Source organism: Phyllobates terribilis, unplaced genomic scaffold, assembly GCF_046119375.1.
Source record: "Phyllobates terribilis strain yellow unplaced genomic scaffold, ASM4611937v1 Scaffold_9__5_contigs__length_417890890, whole genome shotgun sequence".
NCBI classification, from domain to species: Eukaryota; Metazoa; Chordata; class Amphibia; order Anura; family Dendrobatidae; genus Phyllobates; species Phyllobates terribilis.
The window spans coordinates 201,221,022-201,243,918 of record NW_027362769.1 but is presented as its reverse complement, the minus strand read 5'-3'; the positions used below and the strand labels follow the sequence as shown (position 1 = coordinate 201,243,918).

General features: G+C 49.8%; 1 long non-coding RNA gene across 1 annotated transcript in view; it reads left to right on the top strand.

The window, feature by feature from the left end:
- Positions 1-1,703, top strand: part of LOC141160918 (uncharacterized) — a 149,414-nt gene extending 147,711 nt beyond the window's left edge. Inside the window, exon 5 of the long non-coding RNA XR_012250572.1 lies at positions 1,662-1,703. This is a non-coding gene — a long non-coding RNA (uncharacterized lncRNA). The remainder of the gene's footprint in view (positions 1-1,661) is intronic.
- The last annotated feature ends 21,194 nt before the right edge of the window (positions 1,704-22,897 follow it).

The window sequence follows — 22,897 nt, the reverse complement described above, 5'->3', positions numbered from 1 at the left end:
AAACTTAAACCTTTGGCGAGACACTTTCGGGATTGCCACCCTCATCAATGGCATCTCTTACGTGTCAAAGGGATTGACCATCTGTATCCTGGGAATAGGAGGGAAAATCTAGCCAAAAAACTGGCCCAGATTGAATGTAAATGGATCACCACTCGAAGAAGTATGACCCTCAGAGGTTTAAACGAACAGTGGGGTTTTTCGAGTTTTCTTTAAGTATATGACGCGCCCCCTGGGCCATGTTCAGGGGATACCCGGAGCCGGATCTGACAGGGGTAGTAGTCCTCGTGGCGGTGACCCGGTCCGTGCCCAGGGTGTCAAACTAAGTGTGTGGCAGTCTTTGTAGATGTTGTTAAGTGTCGACTACGCCACCCGTTGATTTGCGGTCACAAGGCCGCCGCTGCAGAACAGTCCGCTGAGGCCGGTAGTATGGGTGCAGCGATGGTGGTATAACCCCCAACGGGAGGGGTATGGCCTCAGGGCAGCTGGTGCGGATGATGGGGGTAGTGATAGTGCAGAAAGGAGAGTCAGAGACGTGAGATGCAGTTTCAGGGTTTTTACTCACTGGTGTTCCTTCAGTCACTCTGGCCTTGAGTGACCACCCGAGCCATGCTGCATTCACCAGGTGTGGGACTCGGCTAACCCCCAGGCAGTTCCGGAGCGTGGTCCTGAGCTCCCTTCTCTTTCTCTCTCTGCTGGCCGTCCCCACCAGGGATCCACCTTTGTCCGGTTCCCTTGGGCCTCCTGGTGGCAAAACCTTCTCTGGCTTTCCTGACCCTACTCTTGGTGTACCTTCCTGGTGGATGTGGTGAGGGTCGTGGCAAAGCTTGACCACGACCTCCGGTTCCTGGCTAAGGGTTACTTTTGCCTCCGCCAGCTTGGGATCCGGTGCCCTCTTCTGCCAACCCTTCACCCTTTTGGCTTAATTCTGGGATCTCAGGGTTCCCTCTGGCTCTGCGTCTCTGGGCCTTTCTTCTTCCTCCTCCACTACAAGCCTGGCCCTGGAGCTGGGCCCAGCAGGAGCCACAGCTCCCTGTCAGCCCTCCTGGCTGAGCTCCTCTGCTCGGCTTCTCCTCAGGCTGAACTGACTGACTGACTGACTGACCCTGATCTAAGATGGTTCCCACCTTATATACTCCCTCTATGTGTGAGCTCAGGTGACCAGCACCCAATGAGCTCCTAGCCTTACCCAGACTGCTCCCCCTATCTGCCCCTACACTACTGGGATGTTCCACCCCCCTCCCACTCCAGCCAGGGACAGACACTGTCGTACCTGCACATATACCTAGTGGGAGTACCATCGGTCTGTCCCTCGGAAATGGGTTGTATGTAGTGTATGCAGCTAACTGAGCTCAGTTCCACACTCCATCCTTACCCGGGAGTGGAATATCACACCTCTGGGTTGAGGTGCAATACCCCTGTAGCAGCCGAATCCTCAGGGTGCTACATATACACTTGGATTTTTTGGTATATTCTCATCTTCAGTGTCTTGTCCTTATTATCAATCGAATCATATAATTTATATAGTCATAGTGGATTTGATTGAATAATATAATATATACATGTATTATTAGTTTTATTGTATATATAAATGGTAGTTTATGAGTTTGTGGAGGTATTTTTATGGGATATATGTGGATACTAATTTTTATTATCTCTTTCAGACTGGAGGACTCTTTGTATCATCATCATCGCCCAAACAGCCACACAGTTTCACATGAATTCCGTCACTAAGTATAACATTGGATATATATTTTTTGTATTATCCTCTCTATCATGATCACGTCTCTTTTTCATATATATATTCTTATTATATTTTATGCTTTTTTAATTTTCGTATATACACATATATAACTATCACTTACATACACTTATACATTGAATTAAGGATATTAATTTATCACATATAAATAGCTGCTAGTATATTCATTTACCTCTATACATACACAAGGTAATTAGATATATTCATTTGTAGATGTCATATTTTTGTGGGTTCGTACAAGAATCAACATTTTAATACATACAGTCATACTTTATTATGGTTTTTTGTCTCCATCTTTGCTCTGATTTACCCTGGCTGCGCTGGCGCTGTGTGTTATATTAAGCATGTGCTGCACAGAGTATTTAAGCAAATTATTCACCTGTATCATATACATGGTGAGAGTTTATAGTGTGTTTATTCACTTTGACATATACACATTATATATGGCATAATATTGTGTGTGCGCACATTAACTATATTATATAGAGATCTTTTTCTGTATTTCATACAGTTCTATTTTGCTATTCTCATTATATTTCGGCTTTGATGTTGACCCACACTTTTGGCCTTTTCTACTATGGCTGCAGGGTTGCTGTGCACCACACTGCGCATGCTCCGGTGTGCTCTCGCGCCCGATACTGGGGTCTGGTCATTGAACTGCGACCTTTGGTCGCGCTTCGGTGATGCACATCCGGTCGCAGACAGGACAGCTATCCGGACGCGAGGGACAGTAATGGAGCCTGGTAACATGGCACCCTTGATTTGTAAGTAACCACAGCCGTAATCCCCCTATAAAACATCGCCCCTTCCTCCTCCACCTCACTACCTGATGAAGCGGTAGCGAAACGTGCGTTGGAGCAGGTGGAGGGGGTGATGATGTGCCTCTGGTCAGTACCTATTCATATGCACAAATGAAACTTACTATGATCTTATTGCTCTTTGATTATTTTTTGCATTATGACATTTGATATTACATGGTGATCACTTTTACTGTTCACCATGTGGTTTGGATATGTATAGTTCCTTACATACATACATTTGTATTTTTGCGTAAATAATTTAAATATATATGGATATGCACATGCATATATATAACATGCACAATGCATTTTTTGGATAAAATCCATTTTATAAATAGCAGATTTTTGTGCATTAACAGTGGAATTACGTTTGGACATGCAGACTTATATATAACATGCATTATGCATATTTCTTGGGTTATATCCATTGGATGAACAATAGTTTTTTTGCACATAGGTATATATAATCTAAGCATTAAATCGTTAGACTTAATATAATACTTGTTTGTGCAATATATCCTTTTTTTTGGTCTATATTTATTAAAAATAAAATTATATTGATATTATTCAGTGGGGTCAATGAAGCTATGACATTAAGATTTCGTATATGCATTTTAAATTTAATCATATAATGTATAATATTATTTTATGCAATTTATCATATATGGACATTTTGTAATTGGTATTCCCTGTATGTAGCATGGAGTGCATACTCATCCCCCTCCTCCTATAACACCATTTTATTCCTTTTCACCTCGTTCTTTCCTCTCCTCATTATTTTTTATTACATTCATTTATGTTTTGTGTTTTTAATTGATTTAATAAAGAGATACATATTTTACAATTTACTCCTGTTGCCTAATTTATGGATATAGTTTTCTAGGTTTATATTATCATATTAGCCCTAATATATTGCTCACTATTAGGCTGGTTTCACATGTCCGTATATTACCGGCACCGGATATATCCGTGTCCCTTGTGTGTCACACGTGTGGCACCCATGTGCCGCATCAGGATTACATGGACCGGCGCCTGTGAATCAGCGGTACAGTTAGCGCTGTTCCCAAGCGCCAGGTTCTGAAAGCTGCCCTCATCCTGGTTCCCTGCCGGCGCTGTGATCAGCACCGGCAGGGACAATGATGAGGGTAGTAGTAGTCGGCTTCCGCAGTGTCCCTGTGTAAAAATAAGAATAAAATAATAAAATCCATGTACTCACCTGTCCTAAGTGTCCCCCGCTGTAATCCTCTGACGCCAAGGTGCCCTTATCTATTGCTCACTGTTGATTACACTTATAGGTACTTTGAGGGATAGACGACTTGTGAGTGGGGCGTCATTGTCGTACTATATTTTAGGGTGCCAAGCCTTGCAGTCAGGAAGGGTCATCATAGGTGACAAAAGGAGCAGACTAGTTCCCATTGATACAGTATATTGTGTATCATCCATATACTTTTGTATTTTTATATCACTAGTTTTGCACATTTATTATTTTTCACTTTGATCTTCGGAATATTTGTTTCTATGGATAATTGTAATTATCTTTAATTAAGGTTACATTTTAAGGGTTTTATATGCAAATAATATTTATTCACCCTTTGTTTGATATGCTATTAGTTGGTCAAATAAAAAAAAATAAAATAAAAATTCAAATCACCTCTTTCCCCCATTGAAAGTAAAGAGATTAAAATAAAAAATACACATATGTGGTTTCATTTTTTTAGTCTCTGCAATTCCACAAAAAATGCTGTAACAAGCGATCAAAAAGTGACATTGATCACAAAATGGTATTAATAACAATGTCTTCTTACATCGCAAAAAAAGTCATCAGACAGCTCCATCGACTGAAAAATCAAAATGTTAGTGGTCTCGGAAAATGACGACAACCCATAATTTTTATTTTTTTTCACCCCTAAAAAAATTGGATGTGTTGGGTATCGCTGTAATTGCATTGATGAGGAGAATAATACTGCAAGGAAATTTTTACTACAAAAGGTACACCATGAAAACAATTCCCAAAAAGCAATGTCCAAATTGCGTTTTTTCCACAATTTCACTGCATTTGGAATTGTTTCCCATTTTCGAGTACACTAGTGGTAAAATGAATGGTCTCATTCAGAAGTAAAACTAGTACCACAAAAAACAAGCCCTTATACGCAAGTGTGGACAGAAAAATAGTTATGGCTCTGGGAAGAAAGGGAGGAAAAATGGAAGCACAAAAACGGAAATTATCTGCGACGTGAAGGGGTTACGTCACAAAAAAGCAACGTGTGCATGAGACTTCAGGATTCTCATTCATTTTGCTGGCATCAGGAAACTCTTCAGATTTTGTGACAAATCTGCACTGAAAAGAAACGCAGCAAAAACACAACGTGTGCACACAGCCTTACAGTAGGAGTGAGTATTTTGCCCATAACAACCAATCAGAGTTCAGCTTTCCTTTTACCAAAGCAGGTTGAGAAATGAAAGCTGAGCTCTGGTTGGTTGCTATGGACAACAAAGACAATGTAATGAACCGTTTGATAAATGAGGCTCTGAGACTCTGCATTATACATCAGGGGACTGCAGCTCTAAGTCACTGATCCACCACTGCTGTCAGGAGATGGCATCAAGGACAATTGATGAGAATCTAGCAATATGGATGATGTGGTCTGCATTACAGGAACCATATAGGAGAAGACCTCAATATGGCGGATAACGCAGGCATGGCACATCCGCTACAGCAGGTACACAAGAATTTCTAAATGTACGGCGTATGGTGCTGAGGAGAAACTGCAATGCTCATGAAATAAACCTCGTAAGAGATGGACAATCCTCTACAATTATCACTAGGATTATTATTATTATTTATTATTATAGCGCCATTGAATCCATGGCACTTTACATGTGAGATGGTGTATACATAGTAAAGACAAGTACAATAATCTTGAATAATACAAGTCGGCGACTGGTCCAGGAGGAGAGAGGACCCTGCCCGCGAGGGCTCACAGTCTACAAGGGGTGGGTGAGGATACAGTAGGTGAGGGTAGAGCTGGTCGTGCAGCAGTATGGTGGAGCGAGGGTTACTGCAGGTTGTAGGCTTGTCAGTAGAGGAGGGTCTTCAGGTTCCTTTGAAGGTTTCCCGGTAGGCGACAGTCTGATATGTTGGGGTAGAGCGTTCCAGAGTAGGGGGGATGCACGGGAGAAATCTTGTATGCGATTGTGGGAAGAGGAGATAAGAGGGGAGTAGAGAAGGAGATTGCAATATTCTAACATTTGCACAAATTTGGCAACTTTTGGGACAGTTTTCTGCAGAGAAAGTCACTTAAGGGGTTTTCCTCTACTGGTCAACCTCCTCTGAAATGCTAGAGTGCAACAAATAAAGTAAAAACACTTCATATTTTCCTCAGCGCCAACAACGTTGGAATAGCGCCATTGCAGGAGCAGAGTTGCCAACCGTCCAGAAATTCCAGGACAGTCCTTAAAAAATAGGACACTTTTTTAGACCTGTTCGTAAAAAAAAGTAAGGTGCCCATGATTTTTTTGAAGAAACTTATACAGATTATTTTGACTGTAATTGTCATTATTCTACAGTGTACAGATAAAGCAGCTGATGTTATTATCAGAATTATGGGCTGTAGACATGTGTCGCTTATAATCGTAATGATTTATTATGGTTTTCCAATGTGTCTGTCAAAATATTGTCCGTCCATGATTGTTTGATAAGCTGTCCAGAAAAAATAAAAAGTAATTTGGCATAACTGTCCAGGAGGTATGTGTTTTTATTTTATTTCAGGCACTGCGGCATTTAAAGGGACTATGTCTCCAAGGTTTTGACAAGTAATCTAAGCTATAATATACAGTATATAGAGATATACTGTATAGATATATAATATATAGAGATAAATGTGTCACTTATTGGGCTGCTTACTGAAGCTTTGATAAAATCACAGCTTTATCAGCAGGAGATTATCTCTAGAGGACTGCTGCCAGGTAGTCATCCATATTCATGAGTTATGTATAACCCGCCCCCCACCACTGATCGGGAGCTTTCTGCCTATGCATGGGGTACACATGCAGAAAGCTTCCGCGTAGTGTTGTTAGCAGGGTTATGCAGAGCTCAGCATTCAGAGAACTGGTAAATCGGTAGCAGATAAAACTGTGATTTTATCAAAATTATACCATGTAGCCCAATGAGTAGTCTCTGTCCCTATTTCATGCTGCTCTCAGATAGGGTAAAAAAAACTTCTGACAGATTCCCTTTAAAAAGGTGTCAGCAGTTTCCATGTATTGTGGTAAATCTCATCAGCACTGAACCTGAACATTACACAATGATAAGAACATTTCACCATGATTTGGGAACAGATAACTCTGACCACTTTGTATTGGTAAACTGCCTACAACCCCTGTAATCATCTGCTCTAATATAAAACTGTTTTTGATAATTTTTCATTATAAAGGTAGATTTGGAATCATTTTGCTGACTTTATCCCTGGATTACATGTGGAGGTATAAACATGTACAATAATGTTCCTTATAATTATTAGTTACATTTCTCTACTTACCTGAGCCTCCCACGTCTTCTTTCTTCTGGCTATTAGCCTGGATTGATGGTGTCTTTCCTTCCTCTGAACAGTCCAGGCTGATTCTTCTGTTCTTCGGTCCTTTACTCTGGGCAATGACGTCTTCATCCACTCGCTCCATCTCTGGGGTGGGAGACATCTTCCGTCCTGAGTCTGGTTTCTTCCTCTTTTTTCCCTTCACTTTGGGCTTCTTGATTGAAGACTTCTCATCAGCCGATGAGTCCAAATGTCTTCTCTTCTTCAGTTCTTCACTCTGGGCAATGACGTCTTCATCCACTCGCTCCATTTCTGGGGTGGGAAACATCTTCCGTCCTGAGTCTGGTTTCTTCCTCTTATTTCCCTTCATTTGGGGTTTTTTGATTGAAGACTCCTCATCAGCCGATGAGTCCAAATGTCTTCTTTTCCTCACTCTCTTCCTCCCTTCAACCTCCTCTTTCTCCATATTAACGTTTTGCTCACAATCCTAGACAGCTTCTTCACTATCACCAGTCAACTCCTCAACTGTCACTTTCCTCAACTGTCAACTGAGCGCACGGGCACCTGGATGGCACTGGTCATGTGATCAGTAACTGACCAATAAGATTCCAAGGTGTATGCTACAGTATAAGTATTGGACTGTATCAGTTTGATACAAGGGTTGTAATAAAATTAAATCTGTTTCTGCTGTTCTACTGTTTTTAATTAGTTGATTTAAACTTTATTTTTTCTATTTTCCATCACTTCAGTATTATCTCACAGATAATTTTAGGATTTTAGGGCCCATTTTAACAATATGCTGTATTATTTATCCACATGAAAATCAATGAACTAAATATCTGACCATTGTATTTATTGAGAAAGAGTTGAGAGCTCTACTTTATTTGCATCAAGTGGCTGCGAACAAAGCAAGCAAAATGAGTTTCTAATCCACTCCTGTACTCAACATAAGCAGCGGCTGAAATGATAAAGCTAAGTGCAATAATGTTTGTTTTGATTGCTGCCTATGCAGAGCGCAAAAGTCTATGATAAACTCATTTCGACTTCAGTGCTATGTATAAGCAGTGATCAAGATGAAAGGAAATGAGCAGCTAATTATTGGAGACAGCTATAATCATGTGCAGTGCATATAACCAATGTTCATTCATTCGCTACTGAGTTTCTGTTGTCTCAGTCTCTGCCTATGTAGAGTGAAGCACTCGAGATGAGTTTGCCATAGGCTGTTGTGCTCTGCATAGGCAGAAACTTGTATGATAAAGCTCATTTCATTATAATAAGCATTGTAATTTCCATCTTTGCTTATGTAGAGAGCAGCAGCCGCTCATGGCAAACTCATCTCTTCTTCTGTGCTCTGCATAAGTAGTGTTGGTTGGGCATTCGCTTTGCCGCTCAATACTGTCTTCATTTATTACTTAGAGCTGCGTTTATAGTTTTACATTTTTTCTCACCCGAACTTGTGTTACAAGTAAGGCAAGGGACTGGTTTAGGATTAGGCTTATGGTTAGGGCTTGAGCTAGGCTTAATGCTGGGGTTAGGGATCAAGTTAGGAATAGGGTTAAGGATAGGATTAGGATTATGGTTAGGGTTAGGAATAAGGCTAATGTAATAAAATTGTTACATAAAAAATATAATAAGAAAATAAAAAGCAATCAAATAAAATAATGTATAAAGTTTTATATTTTTAAAATTTGAGATCTGATTTCAGCAAAAAGTAGAAAAAAATTAAGAGATAAAAATGCAAAGTATAATTACATCAGTATTTTCCTTTAATTGCAATACATGTGCAATACTGGGCTTTTGGAAAGGACTCAAGGAGTGCTGATGGTTCATAGTTAGGGGGGGACATACTTGTCTTGTCCTGGTGCTTGTGTAGCACCCTGAGGATTCGGCTGCTACAGGGGTATTGCACCTCAACCCAGAGGTGTGGTATTCCACTCCCGGGTAAGGATGGAGTGTGGAACTGAGCTAGTAGGCTGCATGCACTACATACATCCCATTTCCGGGGGACAGAACAACGGTACTCCCACCAGTATATGTGCAGGTACGACAGCGTCTGTCCCTGGCTGGAGTGGGAGGGGGGTGGAACATCCCAGTAGTGTAGGGGCAGATAGGGGGAGCAGCCTGGGTAAAGCTAGGAGCTCATTGGGTGCTGGTCACCTGAGCTCACACATAGAGGGAGTATATAAGGTGGGCACCATCTTAGATCAGCGTCAGTCAGTCAGTCAGCCTGTGAGTCAGTCAGACAGTCTGTCTGAGAGCCTGAGAAGCAGAGCAGAGGAGAAGGAAGAGAGACCCAGAGGCGCAGGACGAGAGGGGACCCCAAGATCCCAGAATAAGGACAAAAGGGTGAAGGGTCGGCAAAAGGGTACCGGATCCCAAGCTGGCGGAGGCTACAGCACACCTTAGCCAGGAACCGGAGGTCGTGGGCAGGATCTGCCACGACCCTCACCAAATCCACTAGAAAGGCATACCAAGCATAGGGTCAGGGAGCCCAGAGGAGGCTTGACCACCAAGAGACCCGAGGGAGCCGGCCAAAAGTGGATCCCTGGTGGGAACGGCCAGAGAAAGGGAGAGTCAGAAAGGAGCTCAGGACCACGCTCCGGAATTGCCCGGGAGTTGACCGAGTCCCGCACCTGGTGGACGCAGCATGGCTTGGGTGGTCACTGCTGTACACAGTGACCCGAGCAACACCAGTAAGTAAAACCCTGGAACTGCATTTTATGCCTCTGAGTCTCCTTGCTGCACCTTCACAACCACCATCCTCCACGTCTGACCCCCAGAGGCTATACCCCTCCCGTTGGGGGTTATACTACCACAGCTGCACACACACCACCAGCCTCAGCGGACCATCCTGCAGCGGCGGCCTTTTGACCGCAAATCAACGGGTGGCGTAGTCGACACAGAAACAACAACTACCAGGACTGCCGCACACTGAGTTTGACACCCTGGGCACGGACCGGGTCACAGCCACTCGGAGACTACAACCCCCATCTGATCCGGCTCCGGGTATCCCTAACAACATGGGCCAGGGGGCGCGTCAACTTTGGCGTAGTCGGCAGGATCACGTGCCCGCAACCACCGGGTACTGCGTGACTGAAGAAAAGTTCGCATTTACCTCAAAAAGAAGTCTCCCGCCAATTCCAGAGGGTCCCCGCCATCGGACGCCATCTCGGATCAGTTCCCGCCATTTGCCCGTCATCTGCAGTCTTTTCCCGCCATCCACAGAGTTTCCCGCCACTGGGAAGCGATTCCCGCCATCAGAAAAGATTTCCCGCCTTGGCAGAGCGGACGCCATTATGGGCGTGCCAAAGGATGGCAAGAGGCCACCTCCCATCGTGGGCCAGGACCGAAAATGGCGCCAAAAGTGGAAACCGCCCCCACCAGCAGAGACTGTGATGATTGATATGTCCATCAGCGTGAGAGAACTGCCCCTGGAACTGGCAATCATAAAGTTGCCCCAGGACCGCCCTCGGTATGGGCGTAGACAGAACAAAAGAGAGAAGATGGGAGCAGCTTGGAGGAGTCTGGAGGGGAGTCCAGAGAGAACACACCCGGAGATGGAGGGAGAGTCAGGCAGCACCGACCCAGTGGTCAGGAGCCTGTTGCAGGTCGCCACTCCGGAAGGCCTGCTGGAGATCCTGGCGCAGCTCCCCGGAGATCGGGAGCGTGCACAGACCGCGCTGGAGGGCCTCGCACGGAGGATGGCCCGGGTGCAGCAGGAAACACTGGCGGAGTGGAGCAGAGAGATGGCCCAGCAGGCTGGAGCCCGCCAGCGAAGCATGCCACCCGCAGCGAGGAGCAAATCCACCTCTGAGGACGGCGAAGGAGGGACAACGGCCGGAGACGACGCCGCGGAGGGAGCCGAAGAGATGAAGGCAGGTAATGGGGACGACAGCATCCCGTGCCCAGAAGCCGCAAACCTGCCCCAGCTCCCCGTCGCAGAGCCCGAAGCCCCACTCACCGTTCCCGTATCCGCTGCGTCATCGCTCCAAGCTAGGCCTCAAGCGGCCGGAGCCGCGGCCACGCCCCCTGCTACGTCACGCGCCTCAATCCAGAGCGCGGCCAAGCAGGAGACGCCACCGGCCTGGTCGCAAGGCCGAGTGCCCCCGGGCGCCGCAGTACCAACAGCGCCCTCTACCTCTGCCGAGCCACCGGCCTGGTCGCAAGGCCAGGAACACCCGGGCGCCGCCGTCTTCACGGTGCCCTTCACCTTCAGGGTGCCCCAAGCCTGGTCGCAAGGCCTGGTAAACCTGGGCGCCGCTACCACCTCCGCGCCCTCAACATCCACAGCGCCACACCTGGGTGAAGACTTGTTTGCCCAGCACACTTGCCCGGATGGGCAGCCCCTTGTGTGGCCACCGGAGTACCACCATCCCCGACTCCGGAAAGAAAGACCCCTGGATGAGCCCCTGATCCCGGCTCCGGCGCCCGCCAAGATCACCCCCCTCTCGTTGGAGGAGGCGCAGTTTGAGTGGGACCCCACTGGAGGAGACCTCATGGGGTTCACCCAAGAAACACGGGCGGCCGCAGCTGAGCGTGCAGAGTGCTGCCGGCAGCAGCTGGAGGTCTTTGACAGGGAAAGGAGAGAGAGGCGGGTCCGTGAGCAGCGGCTGCAAATACAGAGCGCTGAACAGAAGAGCCGGACCCGGAGGAACCCCCGTGCAGCTCATTGTCCCCGTGCCACCGGGACTGTGATTAAATTCCAACTGCAGCACGGTTGGGGTTTCATCAGGGATCATCAGACCCCCGGCGACGTCTTTGTTACCTGCAGAGACGTTGAAAGTCATCTGCCGGAGGGACACAGAGGACGTGACCTATATGTAGGGGACGAGGTCACATTCTCCCGGCACAAATGTGCCAAAGGACCGTACGCCCTTCATGTACACCGGCTGACGGAGGAGGAGCTGCGGTGTGAGGAGGAGCAAGAGGACCCGGACGGGTCTGAAGTTTGCCCGCGAGAAGGAACAGGAGGACGCCGTCATTAGAGTACGGTATCGTGAAACTGTAAAATAGTTACCCATCAGGGTACAATAACAGTTAATAGTTTAAAATATAGTCCCCGTTGGGACCAGTGAACTGTACCCGTGTGTCCCTATCCCCCAACAGGCTGAGGACTGTGAACAGCCATTCCTCATCCCCATTGGCCGAGGACTGAGAGCGGCCATACCTTCCCCTTTTTGTACATAGTTGGGCTTCTTAAAGCGCCCCCTACTGGTTTTATAGGAAACTGTTTTTCTTCCAGAAGAGACTGTGGCACTTACCCGGTCACAATTTGCACCGTGGCCGGAGGAACAAGAATGTTTAATATGAAAAGTTTTATGATATATATAATGTTTTATATGTTTATGTTTTGAAAAAAAAAAAATTGTATGTTTTTGGATGTTTATTCTTTTACAGCCCGAGGACGTGCTGTGATTTACCAGGGGGGAATGTAGCACCCTGAGGATTCGGCTGCTACAGGGGTATTGCACATCAACCCAGAGGTGTGGTATTCCACTCCCGGGTAAGGATGGAGTGTGGAACTGAGCTAGTAGGCTGCATGCACTACATACATCCCATTTCCGGGGGACAGAACAACGGTACTCCCACCAGTATATGTGCAGGTACGACAGCGTCTGTCCCTGGCTGGAGTGGGAGGGGGGTGGAACATCCCAGTAGTGTAGGGGCAGATAGGGGGAGCAGCCTGGGTAAAGCTAGGAGCTCATTGGGTGCTGGTCACCTGAGCTCACACATAGAGGGAGTATATAAGGTGGGCACCATCTTAGATCAGCGTCAGTCAGTCAGTCAGCCTGTGAGTCAGTCAGACAGTCTGTCTGAGAGCCTGAGAAGCAGAGCAGAGGAGAAGGAAGAGAGACCCAGAGGCGCAGGACGAGAGGGGACCCCAAGATCCCAGAATAAGGACAAAAGGGTGAAGGGTCGGCAAAAGGGTACCGGATCCCAAGCTGGCGGAGGCTACAGCACACCTTAGCCAGGAACCGGAGGTCGTGGGCAGGATCTGCCACGACCCTCACCAAATCCACTAGAAAGGCATACCAAGCATAGGGTCAGGGAGCCCAGAGGAGGCTTGACCACCAAGAGACCCGAGGGAGCCGGCCAAAAGTGGATCCCTGGTGGGAACGGCCAGAGGAAGGGAGAGTCAGAAAGGAGCTCAGGACCACGCTCCGGAATTGCCCGGGAGTTGACCGAGTCCCGCACCTGGTGGACGCAGCACGGCTTGGGTGGTCATTGCTGTACACAGTGACCCGAGCAACACCAGTAAGTAAAACCCTGGAACTGCATTTTATGCCTCTGAGTCTCCTTGCTGCACCTTCACAACCACCATCCTCCACGTCTGACCCCCTGAGGCTACCACAGCTGCACACACACCACCAGCCTCAGCGGACCATCCTGCAGCGGCGGCCTTTTGACCGCAAATCAACGGGTGGCGTAGTCGACACAGAAACAACAACTACCAGGACTGCCGCACACTGAGTTTGACACCCTGGGCACGGACCGGGTCACAGCCACTCGGAGACTACAACCCCCATCTGATCCGGCTCCGGGTATCCCTAACAACGTGGCCCAGGGGGCGCGTCACTTGCAACCCATGCTGTGACAATGCGCTATCAGCATAGTGGACAGCAACCAGCAAGTTTTCTTATTTAACATTTTTTTCTGCATTTTTTCATCTGTAACCTAAAAGACAAAAGTTAAATATTAAATGCACTACAAACTTTAGTCTTTTTTATTGAGTGAAAGCTCACTTTAGGAGTGTTTTTTGACAAGCGCTAAGTGAGTATGAGTATGCATATAACGATATGATGAGTATGTCTTATTATTTTTTTCATGTGTATGGTACATTTGTATGTATATAAGGGATCCAGCCTTCGCCTTCAGGCTAGTAGAGTCCCATACACAGGGACGAGGCTTCTTGCCTCACCAGGCCTCACTCCGTCCAACGCTACTGGGGGATGAATAGCGCTACCTTACATGAGATTATATATATAATCTCATGTAAGGTAGTGACGCACCCCTGGGCCTGTGTCGCACAGCGTTGCGAATGCAGGAGCTTACCCGGAGCCGGATCTGTTGAGGGTTGTAGTCTCGTGGCGGTGACCCGGTCCGTACCCAGGGAGTCAGACTAAGTAGCGTTGTATTAGCGGTAGGTGTTGGACGACTACGCCACCCGTTGAATGCAGCGAAGGAGCTGCTGCTTCAGGGCAGACCGCTGAGGCCGGTGGTAGGATTGTGCAGCGTGATAGTATCACCCCCAACGGGAGGGGTATGGCCTCAGGGCAGCCGACGTGGATGATGGGGGAGCAGGAATCACTCAGAGACGATGCGGTGTAGTTCAGGGTCTTTACTGGTGATAAAGATAGACCCCCCCGGAGTACTGGCTAGCGAATGGGGCCTGGTCAGTCCTTGAGCAGATGGGATCTCCCCTGGCCAGGCGGAGTTGTAGGCCTCCCAAACTGACTGTACTCTTCTGGCTACCTTGCTAGAGGCGGGTATAAGTAGCCCACGTCCCTGAGTGTACCGTGTGGTGCTCACCCGTATGGCCGGTGACTCGGGGCCTTCTAGTGGCGTCCGCTCCACGACGGCGGTGCTGGTCCCACGCGTGTGACCGTGCCTTCGGGTTTCTTGGCCAGAGGACCTGAAATCCCCTGCCGGGCGGTTTCTGCTGCTGGGTAAAGATTAGTCCCCACAGCCTCGGACTCCGGGTCCGGTGATAGCTTCCCAGTCAGGGCGAGCTCTGCAGCTGCCAGCCCCTGACTCCTTATAGCACTGCTCCCACAGAGCTCCTGATGTTCTTTTCCTAGATCTGCTTCTCTTCTCTGTCTCTACTTCTTCTCTACTCACTCACCCTGCCTCAGCCCTAGGTTTATATAGGGGAAGTTCTTCCCCTCCCAGGACTGGGCAGGAGGTGTGGCATGCATAGGATCCCTGACCAAGAGACCTCCCACCTGCTCTCAGACGTAATATCTCTATCACTGTGGCAACCAGACCCCTGGGGTGTCACATTCCCCCCTAGTGAAATTTAGTACTCCGGGACTAAACATATTTTTAGAAAAACATAACAAGGTATAAACAAAAACAGTACAATAAAGAAAGACATTAGGATGGTCACGGCATGTCCGCAACCGGGTGCAGTCTTTGAAGAAAACAAAGGTGTCCATTTCACCAAAACAGGGAGACGTAACCAGGTAGGGGTCTGTCCTGCCCCGAGTCCTTAACAGTGTTTTAGTCCATCCTGGGTTACGCTCCAACTAATTGTACAAGGATTCCCAGTAAATCCACCAAGGACTCCTAAAAATAACTAGAAGCACATAATTATTTACAAGTAACAGACAGGTGACCACAAATAAAACAATTTAAACACTTCAAATCCTCCAACGTGCGGGTAACTGGCCTCTAGTGGCCCTAGTGAACCTACGGAGCTGACTATCTGGCCCTGAACTACAGGGTGTAGGAGCTGTCAAGGGTAAACTGGGCAGCTGTCTACAGGCTCTTTGGCTCACTAGGGGTACGGCAGGCTCACTATGAGCAGAGGGTTGATCCTCCTGTTCTGCTTGTGTGGAGTCTGCTGCCTCCTGGACCGGCTGCTCTTCCAGCTCCACCTGTTGCTCCGTAGGCACTTGGGATGCTGGTTGGAGGAACGTGAGGACGGGTACCACAACTGCACCATTGACATGAGTCCAGGACCGAGGGAAGTCTCCGAGCACAGTACTAACCATATCTTCCCTTTCCTCTACGGGTCGAGGGTCTTCTTGCTCTCCTTCTGGGTTCCGTAGCTGCTCGGGACACTTCTTTAGGTGATCCCGGGATACAATGGCTGTGGTTTCCCCTCCGTCTTTACTGATGGTACAGACCTTTGGGTTGTCGTGGCTTGAGGGCAGTACGGTGTACGGGTCCTTCTCCCACTGGTCGTCCAACTTGTGGAGCCGTCTCTTCCTCTTCAAGACCTGCTCTCCGGGTACCAGGGGAACAGCGGGAGCATACTGGTTGTAAGTTTTCTCTTGTCTTTCCCTAGCTTGACAGAGACTTCGCTCCACGCTCTCCTGTACTTTCCGGTACTGCTGCTGCCTCTCTGTGTCCCAGTCTGCTTCCGGTGAAGTGTCCTCGGGTGTCAGGACTCCCATCTCCAGGTCAACAGGTAGCTTACCAGGCCTTGCCCTCATTAGGTAAGCCGGGGTACAGTTGGTGGAACCTACAGGGATGTAGTTGTATAGGTCCACCAGGTCGGGCAGCTTCTCAGGCCACAGACTGCGTTCTTCCAGGGGCAACGTTTTCAGAAGATCCATTACCACCTGGTTCATTTTCTCACAAAGTCCATTAGTTTGTGGATGATAGGGTGTCGTCCTTATCTTCCGGCAGCCATACAGATTACAGAATTCCTGGAAGACCTCCGCTTCAAAGGCAGGTCCCTGGTCCGTCAGCACTTGGTCCGGGTACCCGTGTGGACGGCAGAAGTGCTGCTGGAAGGCTCTAGCTGCTGTTTGAGCTGTTAAGTCCTTAACGGGGACGACAACCAAGAACCGGGAGTAATGATCCACAATGGTTAACGCGCAGACGTAGCCACTTCTGCTTGGGGTCAGTTTTACATGATCCAAGGCTACCAGTTCCAACGGCTGCTTGGTGACGATGGACTGAAGGGGGGTCTTCTGGCTGGCGCGGTCCTTCCTTCTCAGGTTGCACGGGCCACAGTCTCTGCACCACCTCTCGATGGTTCCCCTCATGCCTACCCAGTGGAACCGCCCGCGCAGCAGGAACTCCAGCTTCTTCCATCCGAAGTGTCCAGCCCCGTCGTGGTATGCCTCCATTACCATGGCTGCGTCTCTTCGTGGCACCACTACTTGCCAGATTAGTTCATGCGTCCGGGAGTTAACCATTCTGCGGCACAACTTCCCCTTGTAAAGGAACAGTCGACTCTTCTCAGCCCACAGTTGTTTGGCTTCCTCCGGAGCGTCCGGGTCAAGGCGAGCCTCTGGCCGAGTCAGCATCTCCTTCACCAGTCGGACGGCAGGGTCACTGTCTTGCGTTTCCTCCCAGTTGTAGTGAGGCAAGGGGTTAAACGTAGCGGCTTGGTTACTCCTTACCCGATGGGAATACTGGATAGTCCCATGACGGTGGAACGCAGGGAGTTCGACTTCTTCCAGTCCCTCTAGATCTTCTCCTACGTCCAGTAGGTTTGACATCCTGGACAGGGCGTCCGCGTTGGTATTGGAGCGTCCTGCCCGGTATTTGATTGTGAACTCGTAGTTGGACAGACGGGCCATCCATCTCTGCTCTAGGGCACCGAGTCTTGCCGTGTCCAGGTGTGTCAACGGGTTGTTATCCGTGTACACGGTGAACCGGGAAGAAGCGAGGTAGTGCTTAAAGCGTTCGGTGACTGCCCACACCACTGCCAGGAACTCTAGCTTAAATGAGCTGTAATTCTCAGGGTTTCTTTCGGTGGGTCGCAGTTTTCGACTGGCGTAAGCGATTACTCGTTCTTTCCCCTGCTGGATCTGGGACAGTACGGCTCCTAGCCCGATGTTACTTGCGTCGGTGTAGAGGATAAAGGGCTGGCTGTAATCAGGGTACGCCAGGATTTCATCCCCCGTGAGGGCCATCTTCAGCTGGCGGAAGGACTCTTCTTCTAACTTCTCCCATTTGAAGGGCGGCTTCTGGTTCTTGGCCTTCCGGGACTGGCCTATCAGGAGGTCCTGCATAGGAGCTGCCTTTTTGGTGAAACCGGGGATGAATCTGCGGTAATAGCCTACCAACCCGAGGAACTGCCGCACTTCCTTTACACTGGAGGGACTTGGCCATTCCTTAATTGCGGTGATCTTATCAGGGTCGGGAGCCACTCCGTCGGCGCTCACCACGTGTCCCAGGTACTGCACCTTTGGTTTTAGGAGGTGACACTTGGAGGGTTTTACCTTTAGGCCGTAGTTTGCCAGAGCTTCGAACACTTCCGCCAGGTGTTTCAGGTGGTCCTCATAAGTCTTGGAATATACGATGACATCGTCCAGGTACAACAGGACCGTCTCGAAGTTTCTGTGGCCCAGACAGCACTCCATTAATCGTTGAAAGGTTCCTGGTGCGTTACAGAGTCCGAACGGCATGCAGGTAAACTCGCTAAGTCCCATCGGGGTGGTGAATGCGGTCTTCTCCCGGTCCGCCTCTGCTACAGGAACCTGCCAGTACCCGCTAGTGAGATCCAAGGTAGAGAAGAAGTTAGCAGATCTTAAAGCAGCCAAAGACTCCTCTATCCTTGGTAAGGGGTACGCATCCTTGTGTGTGATACGGTTGATTTTCCGGTAATCTACACACATCCTCATGGTGTTGTCTTTCTTTTTGACTAAGACTAGTGGAGCTGCCCAGGGGCTACAGCTATCCCTGATCACCCCAGCCTCCTTCATGTCCCTAAGCATCCCCTTGGCGTGTTGGTAGTGTGCAGGGGGTACGGGTCGATACCTCTCTTTTATGGGAAGATGGTCTCCCGTGGGGATGTGGTGTTCTACCCCCTTGACTCGCCAGAAGTCTAACGGGTGTTTACTAAACACTCTCTCGTACTCTCGAACCACCCGATAGACTCCCTGTCTCTGGTGTGAGGGAGTGGAGTCAGTACCCAAATGTAGTTGCTGACACCAGTCCTCCATTGTTTCCTTAGAGCCGTTACTTTCCTCCGGGGAAGATGGAGGCAAGGGTTCTACGGACTGTATGGAATTTTGATTGATGGTATACAATTTGGCTAGCGTGGCATACCGGGGCAGGTACACTTCCCTCTTCCCGATATTTATTATGCGAACGGGCACCCTCCCATGGCGTACATTGACCACCCCCCGTGCTGTCAAAATGGTGGGCCTACTGTCTGAGTAAACTGGTTCTACCATTGCCTGGTAATCTCTACCTCTCAGACCAATAGCTGCCCGGCACCAAATCATCATTTCACTTTTTGGGGGCATGGCAATAGGGAAAGGGTCACACATTCTTACGCTACCAATCTCACCACCGTAGAGTTCTATCTGTTGCCGTCGCATCAGTGCACGGATCTCTTTCTGGAGCACTCGCTGCTGGCCGGAGCTGGCGTTCTTGGCAACCTGCTGTAAAAGGAAAATCACCTCTGCAAGACAATTTTCAATTACATTAGTTCCTAGAGTTATCTTTGGGTGACTCTCGTGCTTGTCAATGTCTACAATGATCAGTCCCTGTGCCGCCAATTCGACTCTACCGATTTTAATGGTCACCTCTTTAAATCCAATCTGTGGCACGGGCTGACCATTGCTGGCGATGATACTCAAGTCGTCGTCAGGGTAGCGGGTGATATCCGAGTCATTCCAGTACTGCTTGAAGAGCACGTACGGGATAGTGGTAACCTGTGACCCGGTGTCCAGTAGGGCACTCATGGGGATGCCATCCAGTACCACAGGCAAGACTGGACGTCCTCCCACATATTTGTCGCGCCAGTTCGATGGGCCTGATGATCTTTTTCCTGGGGTTTGGCCCTCTACCCCAGGTTGTGCCAGTTTAAAGGACAGTACCTTGCCATATGTCCGGGTTGATTCCAGCGGCGGCAGATGGGTTGTCCGTCCTCGTTGTATCGGTCGCTGGGTCTTCCTCTGGCCGGTGGGGTCCTCCTTGGTCGACGCCACGGGATGTCCTCCGGTCCGGATGCCAGCTGGATCTTCCCTGGAGTGGAAACCTGTAAAGACTGCACAGTTCGGGTTAGCGCGGCAACGCTTTTAGCTAGCTCTTGGACCTGATGGTGCAGGTCTGGAGCCGGGTCATTGTTCAAAGCCTGCGCATCAGCTCCCACAGGCCCTGCCGACAAGGGTGCCGCCTCCTGGTGATAAGTGGTAGTGGGGCGTCTGTGGGTCACAACGCCACCTGGTGCCGGTTCTCGGAGCACCCGATTGGCTCTGTCCTTGAACTGTGCAAATCCCAGATGAGGGTCCTGTAAGGCCATTGCCCGCAACTGGGTTCGGTGGGCATTGCAATATAAACCCTCTATAAATTGTTCAGTCAACAGCCTGTCCTCGTCTCCCACGCCGTCAGGGTTGGTCTGCTTAATGGCTCTCAGGGCCTCTTGCAGGTTCAGGGCATAGTCCCTTATACTCTCGTGTGCTCGCTGCTTGCACCCGTAGAATCTAAGCTTGATCTCGGCTGAGGTGCGGGTATCAAAGGTGTCCCTCAGCCGGGTTAGTATCCCTGCAACAGTCCTCCCCCCAGGTGGCCAGGACTTTACCTCCCTTTGGGCTGCCCCGGTTAATTGGGCCACCAGGATGCTCACTTTTTGCTCTTCTGTGAGGGGATACACCTGGAAGAGGCTATCCAGCTTTTCTCTAAAGTCATGCAGGGTATGTGACTCCCCTGAGTACTGGGGTAGCCAGGCCGCTCCCGGGATATAGGGCATGGTGAAAGGCATGACTGCAGCAGCGGTGGCGCTGGCGGGGGTTGAGGCAGTGAAGCTCTCCTCCGTATCCGACATCTTCCTCCCCCCTAGTGGACCGTGGCCTACCTTGCGATGATCCTCTTCCGTAGGCCGCGGCTCCGCAGTGGATCGTCAGGGTTGAGGACCTTCCGTCGCGCTCCTGTGACGTCGGCGTCTGCTGGGCTCCTTCCAGGACCTTACGCAACGTCCGGACGTGAGGCGGGGCTTCAGCTCTCGCGCGCTTTCGGAGTCCACGCCCCTCTTCTTCCCGCGCGGCGTCTTCAAGATGGCGTCCAACGGCGGGAAAACTCCACGGATGGCGGGAAGAAGGCAGAAGATGGCGCCGGATGGCGGGAAAACTTCGCGGATGGCGGGAAGAAGGTAGAAGATGGCGCCGGATGGCGGGAAACCTCCACGGATGGCGGGAATCTTCACCACTGGTAAGTTTGAACAGTCATTTTCAGGCACGCAGTACCCGGTGGTTGCGGGCACGAGATCCTGCCGACTACGCCAAAAGTTGACGCACCCCTGGGCCTGTGTCGCACAGCGTTGCGCATGCAGGAGCTTACCCGGAGCCGGATCTGTTGAGGGTTGTAGTCTCGTGGCGGTGACCCGGTCCGTACCCAGGGAGTCAGACTAAGTAGCGTTGTATTAGCGGTAGGTGTTGGACGACTACGCCACCCGTTGAATGCAGCGAAGGAGCTGCCGCTGCAGGGCAGACCGCTGAGGCCGGTGGTAGGATTGTGCAGCGTGATAGTATCACCCCCAACGGGAGGGGTATGGCCTCAGGGCAGCCGACGTGGATGATGGGGGAGCAGGAATCACTCAGAGACGATGCGGTGTAGTTCAGGGTCTTTACTGGTGATAAAGATAGACCCCCCCGGAGTACTGGCTAGCGAACGGGGCCTGGTCAGTCCTTGAGCAGATGGGATCTCCCCTGGCCAGGCGGAGTTGTAGGCCTCCCAAACTGACTGTACTCTTCTTGCTACCTTGCTAGAGGCGGGTATAAGTAGCCCACGTCCCTGAGTGTACCGTGTGGTGCTCACCCGTATGGCCGGTGACTCGGGGCCTTCTAGTGGCGTCCGCTCCACGACGGCGGTGCTGGTCCCACGCGTGTGACCGTGCCTTCGGGTTTCTTGGCCAGAGGACCTGAAATCCCCTGCCGGGCGGTTTCTGCTGCTGGGTAAAGATTAGTCCCCACAGCCTCGGACTCCGGGTCCGGTGATAGCTTCAAAGTCAGGGCGAGCTCTGCAGCTGCCAGCCCCTGACTCCTTATAGCACTGCTCCCACAGAGCTCCTGATGTTCTTTTCCTAGATCTGCTTCTCTTCTCTGTCTCTACTTCTTCTCTACTCACTCACCCTGCCTCAGCCCTAGGTTTATATAGGGGAAGTTCTTCCCCTCCCAGGACTGGGCAGGAGGTGTGGCATGCATAGGATCCCTGACCAAGAGACCTCCCACCTGCTCTCAGACGTAATATCTCTATCACTGTGGCAACCAGACCCCTGGGGTGTCACAGTAGCGCTATTCATCACGCTGGGGGACACTCGCTTCACCGGGTCAATTAAAGCATACATGCCACGTTTTCCAGTAACACGACATCCAGAAGTTTATTACACTTCATAACTGCACATAACATAGTCCATCTCAGTGGCTCACCGGCATGGTTATACACATAACATCCAGGAGACCTTTCCAGTGGCAGACATGCCCACTTGGCTCAAGTTACAGCCTTCAGCAAAGTAACTATATCAGTTTGAAGAGCACGTAGCACCCAGGGGATGGGGACGACTCGGCGCCCGGTCCTTGATGCCTGGTGTTAGGGGATGTCGCGGTAGTCGGCTCCTGGGCCCGTACCCTGGGGTCTCTTCTAAAAAAGGGGATAATGAAAGTTCGTGACGCCACCTGTGGTTTCTGGTGAGGACCACCAGCGCTGCAGCAGTCCTCTGAGGCAGGTGTTCTGGCAGCTAAGATGGTATGGCTCCCCACAGGTGGAGCATGGCCTCAGGGCAGCGTGGAAGCAGGGGTTGCAGGACAGAGGGGACCCAGCCGGGTCAGAGTAAGAACAGGGACACACACGATAGTCACTTCAGTACCTTTTACTGGTGGTATTAAAGGCACAATCCAGAGCACTGTAGGGTGAGGGGTGCATATCAGGACTCTCCCCAGTGAGCGGGTGTAGGGCCTCCTGTCTCTTGCCTTTGCTTGGTAAGTTTCTGACCTGCCTGGAGCTAGGCCTAACTTGTTCTCTGTCCTGCACCGGCTGACTTTGTTGTAGGGCCTTCTCTTGGAGTCCACACTCCCTGCATGCGGGGCCTTCGTGTCTCCTAGCTCTGGTACGTATCAGCTCTTGGGTGATCCTGGGACCTGAAGTCTTCCAGGGGATTCCGGGTTGTCTCTACAGGGGAATAT